The sequence below is a fragment of the Columba livia genome, chromosome 6 (assembly GCF_036013475.1).
Source record: "Columba livia isolate bColLiv1 breed racing homer chromosome 6, bColLiv1.pat.W.v2, whole genome shotgun sequence".
NCBI lineage: Eukaryota > Metazoa > Chordata > Aves > Columbiformes > Columbidae > Columba > Columba livia.
In genome coordinates, this window is record NC_088607.1 from 35,534,462 (window position 1) to 35,553,976 (window position 19,515).

Below are 19,515 nucleotides of genomic sequence, written 5' to 3' on the forward strand. Positions count from 1 at the left end.
TACCAACAGACATTAGCTGGGATAAAGCTGAGCAGTGAGCTCCCGGGAGCTGCTGCGACATCTGACGGAGGAATGAAAGCGAGGAGGAGGCTTTACACAAGGAATCTGCCTGGTCTTCCTAGAGGAAAGGGTCAGTGCAGGACCCTTCTGTGCTGTCAGCTTGCAGACACAACTCTCTGGGCACCCCTCTGAAACCATTGGCTTTGCAGGGAAAAAGAGGGGATGGACAGGTAAGATGAGCTTTATGAGGCAGAGCATCACAAGAACTTACACGTCTTGGTGATGATCCTGTCACCACGTGCGTGTGCCATAGGAACATCAGTACAGCTCCTCGGTGGCACATTCAAGGTCCTTCCCTCAATGCCTCCCTCAGTTGTGCTCATCAGCAGAAATCTTGGGAAAGAATACAAAAATACAGCAAGCAAAGAGCATTATTTCCCTAACATCACCATTCCAGCTGTCTGCCATTTCCATACTCTGAACTAGAGGCTACATTTCCATTTCTGAGTTTAATATCCCAAGACGGACCCTTGCCAAATCATTGTTCAGAGCCTACTAACAATTTGGGTCTCTGAAACAACTGGTACCAAGTTGTTTGACAATCCAATCCTTCTATCTGCATGGTGGTACTTGCTTTAGTTTCTAAAATACACAAGTAGTAAACCCAGGTGAGGAGCAGCAATGTGGGTAAATCCACATGGAACGTCCCTCCTGGGCAAGAGTGAGGCCTTTGCTAAACTGGTTTTACTCAGTCACTTAAAGTGGGTTTACCAGTTCACATCTGGATGTACCAAAGCGCAGCGTTACACGTTGCTTCGTACCTTGGGTGGGCAACAACGAGTTTAGAAGTACTGATGGACTGGCTGTGTAACCACACTAGGACAGTCTAGGGGTCATCATCGCCCAGCAGTTTGCTCTTTTTGTACCATTTCCACCTCATTGATCTTTTTCAACCCCCTCATCTTTTCTAGCAAGAAGCCCAACTCTCCCACTACCACAAAGCCTTTGTCTCTCTTCAGCAAGTGGGAATCCTTATCTCCCTGCCTGCTCATACAGAGCCTCAACAACTGGAAGAAGCCGAGAGACTTATTTGGCTTCTAGAGCACCGTGCTTCTGCTTATCTCCTGCCTACTTCTGTTCCTTACATTCGCAGGCGAGCCGGTAAGGAGAGCTGCATTTCCGTGCTGCAACCACCACAACAAAAGTTTGAGGCTCGTAAGCCACTTATCTGGGGCAAACTGCTCCAACTCTGGTGTTCTGACTGATCCTGGGCATTTTTCAGAGAGGCAAATCCAAGCCCTTGGGTGTCTATTAGAGTATCTTTACCTAGTTGGCTTAAGCTTTGAAAGCTTGTGCAGTCTCTGAAAGCCTACAGAGAAATTCAACCCTTGCCATTAACCACACTGGAAAACGGGGCTGCTAAAATGGAGGCATTCATCCTGCATGGACTGACCCATCTCTGTTCCTTCTGTAGCACAGTCAATGGATACAACACAAAGGATGCTCCTCAGCCACGCAGAAGAGAAAACTCACTGCCCAACACCATCATTGCAGGATGCCTGCCCTCTTCCATGCTCTGCCCTCACACCAGCTAGCAAATACAGCACCCGAGTACTTACCTGATATGCTTTAGACTAAACACAACAACCAAATGACTCAGGAAAAACTCAGCTACACTCCACACAGGCTTTCCTTGCAGCCATAAAGAACAGAGGCTTGTGTTTTTTTTTTTTTTTTTTTTTTCTCGCTATAAGAGATGAGATGCTGTAGAACAAGCCATGCAGCCCACATAAATACATCAAGCAAAGTGGTTCCCACCAATGGGCTGGGTGTTTGTCATCTCAGGTGCGGGGCTTTTAGCTGAATGCATCTGTAGGTGATGAAAAGGTCACCCGAGGCAGCTGGAGTCTTTCTTTTCTTATTATAAAGGCTGGTATAAAAATATATTAGTAATACATTCCTGACAGGTGCTCCTATATATGGAGCCTCAGATAGCAGCGATGGTGAGTTATGGCCCTATAATTCCTTCGTGGGGTCCCAGGCACATCCCAAGTCATTACCTGACACCTGAGAAGCTCTTCATCAGCTCTGTGTAAGCACAGCCCAACCTCCCAGTAAGCTGGGCTTACAAGGGACAGGATCTAGCTACCAGACTTGGGGGAAAAGGAATTCCCCCCTCCCTCCAGCCTTCCTCACTCTTCTGATGTATTCCCTTGAACTTCTATTTCGATAAAACAACCTCCCTTGGAAGACACTGGCATTTATTTCCCCTCTCAGGCACATGGTGATCTGGCAAAGCATCCTGGATCACATGAGGTTGGTCATATGGACCAAACCTCTCTACTCCGCCCTGGTGAGATCCCATCTGGAATACTGTGTCCAGTTCTGGGCCCCTCAGTTCCAGAAGGACAGGGAACTGCTGGAGAGGATCCAGTGCAGGGCAACAAAGATGATGAAGGGAGTGAAGCATCTCCTATGTGAGGAAAGGCTAAGGGAGCTGGGGCTCTGGAGCTGGAGGAGACTGAGGGGTAACTCATTCATGGGGATCAATATGGAAAGGGTGCGTGTCAGGAGGATGGAGCCAGGCTCTTCTTGGTGGCAAACAATGATAGGACAAGGGGTAATGGGATCAAGCTGGAACACAAGAGGTTCCACTTAAAATTGAGAAGAAACTTCTTCTCAGTGAGGGTGATGGAGCACTGGACCAGGCTGCCCAGGGAGGTTGTGGAGTCTCCTTCGCTGGAGACATTCAAAACCCACCAGGACACATTCCTGTGCGACCTCACCTGGGTGTTCCTGCTCCAGCAGGGGGATTAGACTGGATGATCTTCTGAGGTCCCTTCCAATCCCAAACATACTGTGATACTGTGAAAAGCCACCGGGAGGTTCAGTGGAGATCTGGGCTGGAATAAGTGGCTGTGAGAGCAAACGAGAGAGAGAAGACGGGTTTTTGTGGCTTGCGGTGGGAAGGAAACCCAAGACGCGGGGGGACAGCTTGGCAGGGAGCTGGACTGAGAAAGGAGACAGAGGGAAATTTCACACCAACGATGCTCACCCGGGCTCTGCAAATGCCACACTGGCCTTTTCAGCTGGCAAAAGGAAAGGAGCTTTTGCACCTAGGAGGCTTATTTTGAAAGCTGTCTCTAAAGGCACTTGCACAATTAGGAGGCTGGTCTGAAAGGGAGCGACTTCTCCATCTTCCCCAGCTGAGATTTTTCCTCATACGGCACTTTGGGCAGTGAAAAGTGTTATTTTCCAACTCTGGTGTGCATCAAAGATGAAGCTGAAAAACTAAAATGAGCTGAAGAGGCCCCATGCTTACTTCCACACCCCTTCTTTTAATAAAGCTACTGAATATCACATTCTCAGTATAGATTAACCTAAGCTTTGCTCCCAATTATTATTTCACTTTCCTACATGCAGAAGCAGAAAGTGGCTTGACAAACGAACCCAGCTCTGCCGTTAAGCTGTGCTTCCGCTTTTGCAAGTTCACCTGTCGCCTTATTTCTCAGATAAACCCTCTTTCTTCACACAAATCGCTGGCTGTGTATCCTCAGGCCTTTTCACAGCACTTAGGACTCCAGGACAGGGATTTTTCCAGCTTTTGGTTTGCAGAGCTTTAAGGATTTTTCCCCTGGGGTGAATTCAGACCTGTTGGTAGCAGGCTTGCTTGGCTCAGGCTTCTAGGGACATGGGGGCATGAAAGCGCCGCACACAAAAGTAGTGCTTGTGCTAGAAATCCTGCCTTCTCTCCATTGCAGTGGAAAAGTAACGCTGCTCCTGGAGAGCAGGGCATCGGGGGACCTGCTTGTTACCACTTGGTCCTGAACATGGCAATGAAATGAGAAACGGAAATGGAGGATTTGGTTGCCCAAATGGAGGGAAGGGGAGAGGGAAGAAGGGGAGAGGGGAGAAGGGGAGAAGGGGAGAAGGGGAGAAGGGAGGAGAAGGGGAGATGGGAGAAGGGGAGAGGGGGAGAGGACAAGTTTTGCAGCCCAGCCTGAGGTTTAGGTCAGAAGAGGCTGTTGAGATCCACAAGGCTGAACTCCCTGCCTGGCGTATTTGCCGCACAAGCTGGGATCTGCACTCGAAACATCCATGATCTGCTGCTTCCATTTGCAGTCACTGTATGGGGCAAGACAGGGGGTTGATTGTATCTGCTCAGAGTGGATTGTAGGGCTCCAGCACTGCAGAAAGACTCCTTGGAATAAAATAAAGAATAGGGAAAATAGAAGTACAACATCATGGCAATTTAGTCCCGTCATCCCAAAAGGCTGATACAGAAGTGAATTAGTCAATGTACTGTGTCTTCCACAGGTCAGGCTTAACGCTAAGCCAGGTTATCTCCTCTGTTAAAGAGGGGAGGGAGCGGCAGGGTTTGCGGTTGTTCCCCTTGCCTAGAACAGAGGCTTTAACAGCAAAAATCATGGAGCAGTTGGGTGATTTGAGTTGTCCCTTCTCCATCCACACTCTCTACTGAACTCTGTGTGACCTGGGGAGTCCTTTATAGAGACACCGAGGAGTGTGAAGGCGACTATGGACCTAAGGAAAACAGATAGTGACTCTTGGACATCTTATCGCTCCCTACGCCAGGAATATTTTACCTCTTTCTAAGAGGCGTTTTGCAAATTGTGTGGCTCACAGTAATTTAAGCACGGGAAGAAAGCAGACAATAGCTTGGCTGCATCCACAAAGAAGTGATATCTGTCTCTCCTCAGCAGAGAAAGCGTTATTGACCACCACACCAGTGTTATGAAGCTATCACAGAAACACGGCACAGGCACATTCTGATCCCCCTTTGGAGATACCCGTCTCTAGGGGGATGTTTGCAACTCGCCTGTGGGTGGTAGATATGGTATTCGCCTCACAAGTGATTAGCCGCTCCAAAGCAAGCACAGCGGGGTCAGTTCAAGCTCAGAAGTTGGTTTAAAACATCTTTCAACCCCAGCCCCGGCAGGGAGCAAGTCCTACATCTCTGGTGATTTGCCAAAAGGCGTATTGCTGACTTCTAATCAGGCCAGCAAGTATGGGAACAGGCGACACGAGCGCTTGATGGTGCGGGGACACCTCTCACGGTGGGAAGATTCCTTCTTCTGAATACCATACGTCTTGCACTGCTGCTACTTGGCTATTATATGAGACATCACCACATTTGTAAAAATAGCATTCAGACCTCATCCAGAGTGGTTTATGTTTAAAGATGAAAACATCCTGGTAAAAATAGGCAGAACTTGCAGCCTATCTGAATAAATCAGTGCTATTTGAGAGCTGCCTGAGAATATACTTCAGGGAAGCACAAAGATGCCACTGTTTATCAAAATAGGACTCTATTCATAACGCATCCTAAAGGATCCCCACGTCCTTCAACCAGGCCCAAACAAAACACGGCACTAGAGGCTTGGGCGGACTCATATTAAAAGCATCTTCTTTTTCCACTGACTTTCACAGAGCTTGGATCAGACACAAAACGGGAGTGCAGTGTCAATAGAGTACCTGTTCTTCAGACCACAGCACCTCATTATCTGGGCAGTGGGAATAACAGGTCTCCTGGTTCACCGCTACAACCAAAAAATCACCCCCCAAAAACAACGATTTGGAGGTCAACAAATTCATTTCCAGTTGGACAAAAATGCTTTGTTTTACCCAAAATACATAGTTCAGGTTCTGGTTTCATTTGATTCTTTTTTTAAACCCTGAGCATTTTCTTTTTTTTAACTGAAGAAATGAAAACACAAGTTACTTTCTTCAATCCCAATTTCCAAATGCCGGCCCAAAGCCTGGAAAAAGACCCCCAACCTGCTCTCCTTACCATTGTAGTTGGGAAATGTGCTTAGAAGCCAAGATGCTCTTGTGCTAAAGCTCCATGGGTTTGCAGGTCGGGATGCGGCCACCATCCATGGTCCACAGATGATGGAGCTGATGGTGAGTCGGCACTGAGATACTGCTGCTTTCCAGCTGAGCATTTTAAGGCGTCTCGGGATGCGTCCAAGAGCTTGTTTAGAGGTGGTTCAGGTATTTATGGGCAAGGGGCAAGGTGGTTCCCATTTTGGCTGAGCCAAGCTCCTCCATCCCCTGATAGCAGCAATGGTCGCTCGCTCTACTACATGTTTGGCAGAATAGCAATAATCCGAACAATCCTCCCTCCTGTAACACACAGTTTTATGAGCTTCAGCAGATGTTTCAGACCACACATTACCCTGCTCTGCCACTGCCAGATTGAATAGAAGAACATCATGACGGGGAGCTGGCGGCACGGTATGAATTTCGTCTGGCCGATCATCGTAGCCAAAGCTGGAGCCCAGCCAGGACAAGTGGCTAATACCTCCTTCTCCTGCTCCAGCCAACCGTTCCCGGAGATCATTACAGACGCCACGTGACCAACAGCAATAATTAATCACCAGAAGTTGTTATTTCTCTAAGTCAGCTCATAGTCTGCCTCCTTCATGGATGTGACAGCAGTCAGTAACAACACTGGTAATTAAAGTTATGTTAGACCCTCTGGTTAACAAGATAACATTCACTGATTATCACGTATCTGTATCAAGTCCTAACAGATTTTCTTTACTTAGCCAAAAACTATTCACATACCAGGAGGAACAGTCAGACCATCAGCTCCAGACTAGTTTAAGTATCTGAACTCGCTCCCAAGCTCCTGGGAGCCCTTCGGAGGGGACAGGGATTTGGGGAATGAGGTACCACTAGCACCTTGTACCCAGCAGTGCCAGGGACTTCGCAAGTGTCACCATGGCCCAAATCAGTAACCATCCCTGGATTTCCACATGAAAATATAGGAAGAAGAGGACTGTGGAGGAGAGATTTGTCTTGACTAGGAAATTAGTTTTAGATCAAACTTGGCTAATGTGGGAAATGCTGCTGGCAAGGACACGACGGCTTCAATTAGCTCAGGAGTGATCTTCTGCATCTCCACTCCCGGGCCGGGCGTCGCTGGCAAAGAGAAGCTGGGGAGATGCTGAAGCTCTGAAGCAGCCCTTGCTTGCAAATAAAAGGTGTTTTCACATTGAGCCACAGACCTCAATAGCGCATTTCTCTCTGGTGCCTGCGCATTCCCCACACGTTGTGTTCCCACACCTCCTCTCCGAACTCTGCTCCTCTGCGCTGCCCGAGCTGTGAGCACCTCCGGGGAGCTGATGCACATGGTGCTGGATGCACATGGTGCTGGATGCACGTGGTGCTGGCACAAGGGCACTGGGACAAGAGAGAAGAGTTTGCACAGGTCAGAGCAGAGAAACCCATTGCCAGCACCCTTTGCAGTCTTCTCAGCATCCTTCATCAACCCGGGCCAGGATATTCAGTGAGCAATGTGTGCCTCGCCATCAAAAATAGCACATTTTTCTCCGGAAATTAAAAATAATTACATGTCAATAGAACATCTGCTCTTAAGGGAAGATAAAAGAGGCAGGAGGGAGCCGTCAGCATCAGCCCACTCTCAGAGAGAAGAAACCCAAGCTGGAATGACTTTGTGCATTGACTGTTAGTGCAAGGTTGCCTGGAGTGCTGAGAGATGCAAGACCCATTCAGGTAGCTCCAATATTCCATCAAGCCTTTCATCACCTGCCTGGGTGTCCCTGCAGAGGAAGGCACAGCAGACATTTGCATTTTGGGGGTGCAATGCAAGAAGGGACACCAGCAGGCCTGGCTTGCAGCTGAGAATTGTGTTTAGCATCACACCTCCAAACACTTTTGGGGGATTAACACAGATCCTCTTCCTTCAACAGCCTGGCATAAGACGTAAACCAAAGTACTTTCTTTGCTATCTTATAGCCTGACAGCTCCCGCTCACCCAAGGTTCCTTTCCATCACCTGTCTCCTCCAGATGCCCAACACCTTGTCATCAAAAACCTCTTCGGCCTTGGAGGGTTTCTCTACTGAAAGCTCCCTAGTCCAAGCAAGCCCCAAGACCTTCCATGGGACACCAGCAGGATTTCCAAGATGAGATGATGATTTGGGTTTGTGTTGAGATAGAAAAGGCTTCCTGACCAGGATGAGCCCCAGGATCCTCATATCCTCAGCATGTGCCCAACCTTCTCTCCCATTCGGCGAGGCAAACGTTCCCATGGCACAACGGGAGGCTCTTGGGCCACCACTGCTAGCCCCAAACCTTTATTGCAAAGCCTGAGGGACTTAGAGGGATGAAGCCAAGGCAGGGACTGTCTGTTGGTTCAACACATGCTGACTACGCCCTCAAGTATGGGACTTTTAGACTTGATTGGGAGTACTACAATAGTGCCTTTGTGCCATTTGAAATGGAATCAAAGAAAACATTCGTAAATAGCCCACGTTAAAGATGGATCCATTTATTTTTTCCCCATCAATTTTCCATTCTTTCCTTTTGCCGCATTTGCTAATTATCCAGTACGCATTTGCTTAAAGAAAGCATTTTTCCAGCCTTCGCAATCCATCTTCCTATCCTAATGGATCTTGTGGTAAAGTCATTACGGAGACTTTATGAAATCACAGTTATTTCCATGACAACAGTGATGTAATAAAGGTGGGATTATGACATTACTGCAAGATCAAGCTGAAGGACAGGATGGATTTGTTTACCCCTGATAGGGCAAGGAGGAGACTTCATTCATTCAACGTTTCTAAAAGTGCCTTAAGGTCTGCTAATGGAAGATACATTTTATATCTGATTTTTTTCCTGTTCTTTCTTTACAGTTATTTTTTAGGGCTCTTTTTTGAGCGCACATAGTTTAATAAGTTTCAGAGGAGGATCCATGCTGAGGGTATATTCACCCATCTCCGTGAAACAAAAGACCATCCCTGCAATCACACGGTTCTCACCTTTCCTGAAGGCAGCAATGCCCACTGGGGAAGGGTTTCCACCAGTGTTCAAAGGACCACCAGGACAGACTTGTCCCTTTCAAGGATGGCTGATCTAAGCCGCTTCCTCTTCAAACGTTTAAATAAAGAAATCACCTGCCACCACATCACAGCATGAACTGGTTACCCATGAAATTAGGTTTGAAAATGGCATTAAACCCCTCTTCTCTCCTTAATGGAAACATAGCCAGCCTGGGTCTGGCCAGTAAATTCCAAGCCAAAAAACATTTGTCTCTCAAACGCAGACACACTAGTAAAGTCACTCTAGAAGAGATTTTTAGCTCACTCACTCTCCAGCAATCACAGAACGAACTTAGGTGGAAATGACACAGCAATTCCTAAAGGATCACAGCATGGACTGCCACGAGACGGCTTTGAAGATAGCTGGGCTTTCTGGCTTGTTTTTCACAAAAGAAAAAGATGAATATTTCATACGGTACATGGTTCAAAAGTTGATTAATGTTTCAGTGTGTGGAAAACCAAGCTCAAGAGACAAGCTTCCTGATGTAAAATTCTTTGAGCTGGCAGTAGGACTTGTACGGCCAGCTTCTCCAAGGCTGTATTTCATTTAACCTCCTTCACAACCGCTCCTGCCCGGTGCCCTTGCTGCTTCATGAATGCTCTAGTCCAACACTTGACTTACAAGTGTGGGGCACTAACATTCTCCAGGCCTGTGCCATGAGACAGCAGAACATGCTGGTGATGGCTGCTCAGGTGGGTTTTGGGGTCCCTATCTACCCATCTTCCTCCAGGCTGGTCTAATAGCCCACAACAGTCCTCCTGTTTGGCCCACAGGATGATATTATCAGGCTTTCTTCTGTTGCTAGTCAATCTGGGGCATCTTCTCTGCTGTTGAGGAGCTGTGGCCCTAGTACCTTTGCTCTACATTGTCTGGCATGGTAAATATGCACAGGAGTGCCGAAAAGTGCCCTACTCTGAAAGCTTGTTTGCTTTAAGTCCAGCCTAACTGATCTCAGAACCATAGAATCACCGTAGTTTGGGTTGAAGGCACCTTCCAAGCTCACCCAGTGCCCCCCCTGCCATGATCAGGGACATCTTCAGCAGCTCAGGTTGCTCAGAGCCCCATCCAGCCTGGCCTGGGATGTCTCCAGGGATGGTTCATCCACCACCTCCCTGGCCAACCTCTTCCAATATTTTACCTTCCTCATTGTAAAAGATTTTTCCCCATGTCTGGCCTGAACGTCTCCTCCTTCAGTTTAAAATGTCACCCCTTGCCCTGCTAAAAAGTCCGTCCCCATCTTTCTTATCAGCCCCTTTTAAGTACAGAAAGCAGCTGTTTCAGCTTGTTCTGCCCCAATTCCCGCTCCTCTAAGCCTTCCCAATCTCTTCATCAACAGAAGGGAAACGTCGTAAGGCCACACAGACGTGCTAATGAAATGTGAATTATTAACTGCAGCATGCTAAGGGAGATATGGGGAAGTGGGGGGGGATGTAATTTTGCCATTAATATGTAAAACGGGCGACGCTCCCTCCGTGCGCTGGAGGGAAGAGCAGATTCAAGCCCCAGTCCCATTCCGGGGTGGGATGGGTAATGAGATAACCCAATTGCTGCGCCTCTCGCCCTCTTTCTTTTTCCTCCGTGATAAAAGGACAGAGGGGAATGCAGACAATTAAAAGGAGGATTCCAATCGGCCCCGGAGAGATTCAATGAATAATAATGGACCTCCAGCTGCTAATGTGCTTAAGGACTTCCAAGTCTCAAGTGTCTAACCAGCTTAAGGGTCTGTACCGCTGACTTCATTTCTGGCCGTAAATAGGGAAGGCAGGAGCAAGGGGGGGTTCCTGCTTCTGCCTACAGATGGGATCGTCCCTCAGTCGCTCACCGAGCCCTTTAGGAGGACAAGGCGACGGCAGCAAAGAAGTCAACTTAACAGCTCTCAAAGCCAACATCATCTATAGGGTGAGGAAATTCCCTGCTTAACCAATTCCTGTATGTCACCTACAGCTGATAACACCCACGCTCACTCCAAAATATCGCAGAAGATGGCCCAAGATGCTACTAGAATAAAAACAGCACGTGGTCACTGAAGTTTCATGTTCTCGCATTAAAAACTCGTGCACAGCCAGACAGTAAATGTGCGACTGACTCTTCCTCTGTACAGCTCTCGGTAAGGGCGAGGTGTGACCCACACCGACTGCTTATCTCCCACCCCTTTCCTGCAGAGGGGGCAAGGGTTTACAACACGTAAGACAGCCAAAGCCACATATAAAATGCCCACCTGAAGTTTCATTATGAGTTTTTTCTGGCACTTCCCTCATATTTGGCTTTCTCTCCCATTGATGCTTCTCTATCTTTTTTTCTCACCATCCATCTACTTTCCCCATGCAGTTTCCCTCCTTGGCGCCCTGACCAAGCAAGCCTCTTCTCCTTGACCCTCTCATGTTTCTACCATGCTCATGAATTTCTACAGGTGATCAAGGAAAAGATTTGCAGAGGGGCAAGAGCAAAGCACAAAGCATTGGCCCAGCCTGGAGTTCTCCATGGAGCTGTGCTCCTCCTCTCCCCACCTGAAGGTTATATGGTAACTATCACAGATTCAAAGAATAACAGCTTCAGAGGCTGGCAACCGGATGATCAAAGGAACGGGGAAAGTCAGCTAGGGAAGGGCTCCTCAGCCTTGGAAAGGGATAGGACAAGAGGTCTCGGATTCACAAGAAGAGCTGTTTCCACCTCTCCTGGAGCAAGGACTAGGGGCATCAGAGGAAACTTGCAGGTTCAGAACAAACAAAACCAGCTATTTTTATACCCAGCGTGTCTCTGTGCCACGGGACTCCCCACCAGAGGGTCCGTGGCTGCTAAAAGCTTATAAGAGGTCATCAAATTCCTGCATTTTTCTGCTAACAGCTGGTCTGCAGAGGTTATTATGTACAAACAGAACACTTACAGGTGAGGAGGTCCCTGATCTGCAAACCACGGGAGGCTGGGAGCCTATTCTGGAACATGACCACAACCACTGACCCTGCACTTACACAGGTTTCCAGGCACCCACTATTAATTGCATCAGAGACGAGACCTTGTGTTTGGGGACGCCTGGTCCAACCCGGCACGACCGTTCTCATGTCCCGGTACCCGTAACCAGCTGCCTTCACACCTCACTAGTTCCAGGACGCAGCTTGAGAGATAACACGTCCCCTTTCCTCCAGCTTTGGGGAAAACCCGCAGGATCTGTAGGCAGTGGCGAGATGTCACACAAAGCATGAAGATGGAGTTTAACGGGGATGAATGCTGGCAGCGGGGATGGTTGCATAAGCCGGTGATGGGGACTCGCTGGTCCCTGGCACAGGAGACAGGTACATCCCTCGACACAGAAAAGAGATTAAAGAGAGAAGTTGTGTCAGGTCGGCTGCGCGTCATCCCTGCACGGCTGGATCATGCAAGGTTAAAGCCTTCAAAGCGGGATAAAGATCTCGGCACAGCCACGTGCGCGCTCATTCCTTCAACCTGAGGTTGGGAAGCCACGGGAAAGCACAAGTGAAAGCAGAGTGGAGCAATTAGCTAATTAGGGGAGCTGACTAATCAGCTCGTTTAGAAAGGCTTTTCATTATTATTCACAGAGAAAGAATTCTGGAGAGCTTTGGCACGGAGGGCGGTGCAGCCCCCGGGCCGGAGGGGAGTTCTGCCTAAAGCCAAGTGCATTCAGAACTCACTGCGGGGGGTGAAAACCTCTCAAGTTGCACCAGGGGAGGTTTAGATGGGATATTAAGGAAAATTTCTTCATGGAAAGGGCTGTCGGGCACTGGAACAGGCTGCCCAGGGCAGTGATGGAGTCACCACCCCTGGTGGGGTTTAAAAGATGGACAGATGAGGTTCCCAGGGACATGGTTTAATGACAGTGTTGGGTTAACAGATGGACCCGATGATCTTGAGGGTCTCTTGCAGCCAAAATGATTCTATGATTCTAGGTTGTCTGGAGAGCCCAGGGTCTCCTCTGCTATGGCTTGAACCAGCAAAGGGAGATCTATTTGCCTAGAACTCAACAACTGGGTTCAACCTTCTTCTAAACACTACCTGGGCAGCTCAGGCAATTCGAGTGGTGAAACAACATCGTAAAGGGAATGCCCAGGGTGGAACAGAGCTGCTGCTTTCCTCCTCTTCAAAAGATCGCTCAGTCCAGGGAGAGAAACGTCAATACAAAGATGTTTAAGTTGAGAAGGGAGGGGAGAAGCAAAGAACATGGATGCCCAACCTGCAGCTCCTTCCTGTTTCCCCTTCATTTCTCCATTCCCTTCCCCTCCGACGTCCTTGTGTAACTCCAGCAGCAATATCACGCTGCTGCTATTACGGTCAGGATGGATATTCGAACAGCTTTAGATCAATATTTGTGCAAAGGGAAAGCTTGTGCATCACAGGGCTACAAATTAACCTCTCGTCCCATATTCACACCGGCACACGGGACCTGCAGGAGCAGCACGTTCCCCCAGGGAAAACGGGGACATAACATGGGGGAAAAGAGGAAAAAGAAGAGTAATAATAGATCCAACCTTTTTACATTTCTCCCTCAGGTTGGGTGGGGGAGGTGGGAAATAGCTTTTCTTAATTAGCATCCTAACCTTTTTTAAACAGGTTCAAGGGTGTCTTGGCAGGCTTGGGAAGTGGTGTGAAAGCAGCACTGAATAACAGCGGCAGGATTAGCCAGGTGTAAAGATGATTAGGTACCAGTAAGGAGAAATATGAAGAACTTCCAAGGTTGCAGATACCTGTTTTTCCTTTATTAAAAGGAAATATTACCTCGAAATTGCACGCTTCGGGGTGGAACATATTTCTTGCAGCAGAAAACCATTGATCTATTAGTCCCCCAGCAAGTTCAATCCAAGGATGGATTGACAAGGCAGTTTGAGGAAACAACTAAGCCCACCTGTCTGTGTCCTTTACCAGTCCCCATCTTTCTCCTCTTTGCTCACCCCCAAACCAACATCAGCTCGCTGCCTTCTCTTCCCCCACCTACATACGCGTCTATCAACACTCAGATGCACCAACGCCACAGACCAGCTTTGCCTGGTCTATCTAAACCACCCTCTGCCTGATCCTCCCTGGTAGCACCAGCAACGTGGTCCACAAAGCCCGGAGCAGATTTACAAAACACTCCAATCTCGCCTCCCTTTCTGAATCACGGCAGCAATGGGTCGCTGTTGTGCAAGGTTTGCTGTCCCGTTGCTGAACAGCCTTCAGAAGACCGTGGTGGTTGCCCACATTGGGTTTCCACCCAGTCTTGCTCTGACAACCTTTGAACAGGAGCTGGAGGTTTCACTCGCAGCTTCCACACCGAGTCTCCCACCTTTTGCCCTGGTTGGACACAGCAACATCTGGATCTGTGCAATCATCCATCCTTTTCCAGCCTTGCAGCACAGGCAGGCACGTACTATGGCTCCTCACCACCTGAAGACGGAAGAACTGCCAAATTCACCCCAGGAGAAAAATGAGCAAAGACTTTGATACAAATAGTAGGGTTTTGGCTCCTTCAATTTGCAATAGACGCTCAGTGATGCTTGCTCCTGCTTTTTCCTCACGTTATTTGCCGTATTTAACCTCCTTTCATTCCGCCTTGCCCTTGCGCTGAGCAAGGAGGGAATGGCACTTGCCCAGCAAGACAAATTTGCTCATTGAATAACACTGGTTTGTTTTCCCTCCTGCTCAGGCTCCATCGGGGATTTGTTCCTGGTTTTCAGATGTATTCCCCCTTTTCCACCCCTCCTACAAATCCAGGGAAACTATTTTGTTTGGGTGGGAAACAAAATTTCCCCAAATAATGATATTTTTGTGTGGGGAATTTGTACGCAGAAAGGTACCAATTAATCCACATTAAAGCGAAATTACCCTAATATTAAAACAATAGGAGGATGACAAGGGAGAGAACAGCCTCTAATATCCTCATTAGCCAGTGCTGCTCCTTGTGGGCTTTCCATCATGTGAAGGTAGCTGTCTGGTTGCACTTCATTAGCACTGGGGTTAATTACAGCTAAGGAGGCAGGGAGATGGGCCGTCCCCTCATCCTTGCTGCCCCTATCCTCCCAGCTTCACCCATTGCTCCTGGATGGAAGTTGACGTTCCCCTTGACTCCTGTCATTCCTGTTTGTAATGGCAATACAAGTAGAACGGGACCCATTTTTCCAAACAATAGGTGTGAACGGTGTCTCCTCTGGAGCCGGGTGTAATTCAGGTGGTGCTCAGCTCCAGCAGGACCACCGCACCCCTGGCACATCGTAGATGGAGCTACACAGATGAACTCTTCTCCCTGACCCTCACAAACTCTTCCCGCTCTCCTACAACTCTTGTGTCCTCCTCTTCTCCTTGGCTTCCACAAGATGTTTCCTGTCTCCACCCCACATTGCTTGCTTTCCCCTCCTTTGCTGCTCCTCTGCTTTCTGGCAGCTGCTCAGCTCCCCGAGCCACCTCTCTGACTTTCTCCTCTTCTCCTACTGCCAGTCCCAGCTGCTTATTTTTATTGTTAAGCTTTGGGGTTTTAAGAATTCTTTTTGACTCCACTGATGTCAGGTCAGATCGTCTGTCAGCACAACATCAGGCTGCCAGCAGATGAAGGATGATTTGCAGGGAAGACAACAAGGAGAAAAGAATAATGATAATGATGATTATAATAATAATTCCTCCAAAGACTTGAGACTGTTTCGCAGAAAGGATACAAAATCGCTCAAGGGTCTTCCTCCAAAAATGCAGCAGGATGCAGACACATGGCAACAGAGATAGGAACAACGTCAGTGGGAGTGGGGCATTATCTACGGAGGGACTGTTCACATCTGCCCGAATACATGAATTACGCACAAAACCAGGCACACAGACAGGTTGGAGGTTAAGATGGAAACAACTTTGATTTGTGCTTTTGAAAGAGCCCTCCAGCATCAACCTGCTCTTCACAGGGACCATACGGAGCAGGGACAGGATGGGATGGACATCCGCAGAGCTCTGCTGGGGACTGCAAGATGTTGACAGGTTATACTTGGGCAACTCTAACCCCATCTTGTTTTTTAGCCCTTCCTCAAGCATCCCCACATGCCCTGGGCTGGAAATGTATTCCCAGATGAGGGACACTTTTGACAGTCTCAAATCAGCACATCCCTCGTAAAGGAGACACGGGGCAGACAGGCTCCCTCGGCGCTGGGGAGAGATGCGAAGTCTGGCGTTGCTGCCTTCCCCAGAGATATCACATCCTGCTTGCAAATCCAAAATCAGGGGAAACATTGCCTGGGCAGAGCCAGGGAAGGAGATCTGCTCAGTGGGAACCCGCCAAAGAGGGAGAACACGTGAACCGGGCTCTCCGACCGCCTAGACGCGTGTTAGGGGATTGGAAAGCGCTGTACTGTGAAGCGGCATGATAGCTCTGAACCGAGAGCTGCACAGTGAAACTGCGAATAAAATCTATTTCTATTGAACCTTTAAAAGTCCTTATGGATTGTTTAGGAGCGAGGATGAGCTCCAGTGCACACCGAGGGCAGAGGCAGGGTTGTGGCACACGGGGAGCAGCGGGCAGGTCCGTGCCACGTGTCCGTCTGGAGAGCATCCCTCCACTCCATGCACAGTGTTCATAACCCAAAGCTTTGCAGGAATCGAGGGCCGTGGGGCTGAATCACACCGCGTTTCTCTGTCCTGCGTGTGAGCAAGGGTGGGAAACCTTCCTAGCTCATGTCATTCTTCCTTGAGACGGACAAGACTCTGCAAATTAAGTAGGAACAAGCAAATATACGGATGGTAAAGCCAGGAGAGGTTACTAGGTCTGGTAGGGGTCTTGGACCCACAGGTTACAGTTTTTTGCTCTCTGAAAGTAACCAGGAGTCCTTTCCAGGTCTGAACGTTTCACGCATGTGGATTCCTCAACATTGGACACTTAAAACTGAGCTGGACAAGGCACTGGGCCGTCTTGTCTAGACTGTGCTTTTGCCAAGAAAGGTTGGACCAGATGATCCTTCCAACCTGGTACTCTGTGACTCGCCTCCGAATCTACTCTGTGCCCACGCTTCAGCCCCCCTTTCCCAACCAGCCCTCCTTTACGGCACGCCGGCACTACCATAAGCCCCAAAGCGGGCAGGCGGCAGCGGAGCCAGGGCCAGCCAAACTGACGGGCTGCCCTTCCCTGCATCCTAAAAACAGCAGCTGGAGGGTAGGGAAAAGGCGGCTTTGTGATCAAATGGCAGCAGAAGCTGCAAAGCAAGCCCCGAGATGGGGCAGGATGGTGTTGCGTGCCGGTTTCGCCGGCTCCCATCCCTGGGTTTGGCTTACGGGACAGCTGGGGTGCTCCGGCAGCACCTCCTGCCCAACCCGCCGGCACAAGTCACCCTGTCCCCAGTCCAAGGGCAAGAAAAATGGGCTTTCAGCTCTCCCCCAATCCCACATGCATCTGCTGGTGTCCCGACCACGGCCGCGAGTACCGCCCTGTGCCGCTCCGCCGCATCCTTCCCTCCCACGTGCTCCCCCCTCCTTCCCTCGTTCCTTTTAATTAGCAACTTTTGCTTTGTTCCCTTTAATTAAGCGGGGTGGGGGAAGGAGAGGGGGAGGCTGCTGTCAGCCAGATGAGTTATTATCGCGGCGCACAAGATCAAAGGCCGGGAGCTCTCGTCTCGTCCTTAATTTGGGCAGCGTCTTTGGGCGAAAGGCTCTTTTCTTTGTGGTTTTTCCATGGATGGAGGTTGGGATGCCAAGGGTTGCAAGGGGAGGGCTGGGAGGGCTGGAGCCTGCTTCGAGTTCGAAGCAGGACTTTGGCTCCTCTCAAGACAGAACTTGAAGAGGAATTTGGGTGGTGGCCGGACTCGGTGTGTGGGCATCTCGGGCAGGTTTGCTAATGCCCGTGTGTAAAACCCGACGGCCCAGATACTCACCCCGGGGATGGGGAGACGACCAGGGGTTTCTTAAAATCCTCTGCCAGGGCTTTAACATATGGGAAAAACAGAGGCAAATGTGGGAAAATAAATCGCTCAGGGATTCGAGAAAGAGTGGCCTTGCTAAAGGTATGAGCCAAAAGCCAACACTACAATGCCATTTTTCACATACACGTCTTTCAAGCATGTGTGGGATCCCCTGGTGAGCGGTGTGTCTATGGGGGGGGATGGACACCAATATTCTGGGGTGCCAAGGCTGCAGAGACATTTCATTTGCCCTTAATTTGATTTTGATCTAGCGTAACATTACTACAGGACAGGCTATTTGCTCACCCTGAGCTCAGCAAGCCATAATGTAGAGCTGGAGTCTCCATAATCGGGTCTGTTTGGGTTCACAGAAGCGTAACAGGGCGCTGCTCCTGTTTTATCAAGGCTTAGCCCCTAATTAAAAATATTTCAGCGCCTCTCTGCCTCACATGCCATACTGTATTTTTCATCCTTATCACACCCACTTATCTATAGCATGTCCCAAATATCCTGCATACCATTTAAATAACTTTCTGGTGCTTTTTTTGGTAAGCTAGGTCAGAATTGCATGCTGGAAGAGACAACGCCAATGCTCTACCCCACACAGCATTGAAACAAGGGAAGTTAAGAGTCTTACCAAAATAGACCTGTCTGCTATGAAAACACACCACCCGGACGGTGCATAGCTCATAGTGGCTAAAACTAAAGAAAATGAACAAATTTATACCTAAGATTAAGGTCTGTGTGATTCTGGAGTGTTGTCTTACAACTGGGTATCAGAAGGCAGAGGGCTGTTAATTAACTTCCTATTGACGAAACAAAGCGCACAGAGAGGAACCTTGCTAATCTGTTTTGTGCTAATCAGCACACATTATTAATTTGCTGGGGGCGGGGGGGAAGTCATCCTCTTCCCACTTAAACGCGAGTTTAATAGGGCTGGAGTGCGGTTTCGCATTACCCGGGCTTCGCTCTTTTGATGACATATGTTGCAGTGCATTTCCTAGTGCATTATGAAGCTTCGGCATAAATAATTTAAGCAAAACTCCAGTTGTTAAAACAAACGGGCAAAGTATCTTTGGTGATTAATTATCCTTCCTTCCTCCTCCCTCCCTTCCCTTTTAAAAGTGTAATCACATGTGCCACAAGCCAGCAAAATTATTGCGTCTCCTCCTGCGACTGAGGGCACCCTCAATGGTTTTACCCAGCACGGGGGGACATTGGGATGCTCAGGTTTGCTGCGAGGGTCTGATCAGCCCCGGAGATGCCAGTGATCAAATCCTACTCACGCCAAGTCAGAAAAATAAAAGCTTCAGCAGATTTAATGCTCGATGAATCCCCGTTTAACCAGCGGCTTTACGGGACTCAAGTTTTCAATGGGATGAGGTTCAGGGTCTGACTTGCCAGCTTAGAAAGCTTGAATAGTCAGTAATAACCGTGCTCCGTCTGGAAGGATGACACTCAGGAGGGACCTCTCGCTGCTCCTGCCCCAGCTCATCCAAACCCAGGGTGCATGCAGCACCCACAGCCCGGTCCTCCTGGCCCTGTCTGGGGTTGTTTCACAACCAGCCATGAAAACTGTTTCATTTAACAGCTCAGAGCTATTTATAGCACCCATTAATTCACTTGTTTCTTCCCCCCTTAGTCAATGAAGTCGCTTGCACACTTGCTCTGCCTCGGCTCCTGCTGCTGGGTGCCCACCTGAAGTCAGAGATCCCTGCAGCAAGAGGAAAACTTCCTGCCTCAATTAAAAAGAAAATGGAAATTAAACAAAGCGGGGGGGGCAAAAGTAGGGAACCC

The 19,515-nt window shown here is 48.9% G+C and overlaps 1 protein-coding gene across 1 annotated transcript in view; it reads right to left on the bottom strand.

Annotated features, from left to right (window-relative positions):
* LOC110361658 (uncharacterized) overlaps positions 1–19,515 on the bottom strand; it is a 169,959-nt gene that overhangs the window by 52,259 nt on the left and 98,185 nt on the right. The window contains exons 14-16 of the mRNA XM_065068635.1: positions 5,810–7,206; positions 2,787–2,916; positions 272–393 (exon numbers count right to left, since the gene is read on the bottom strand). The gene's annotated coding sequence lies outside the window, so the exon portion shown is untranslated. The remainder of the gene's footprint in view (positions 1–271; positions 394–2,786; positions 2,917–5,809; positions 7,207–19,515) is intronic.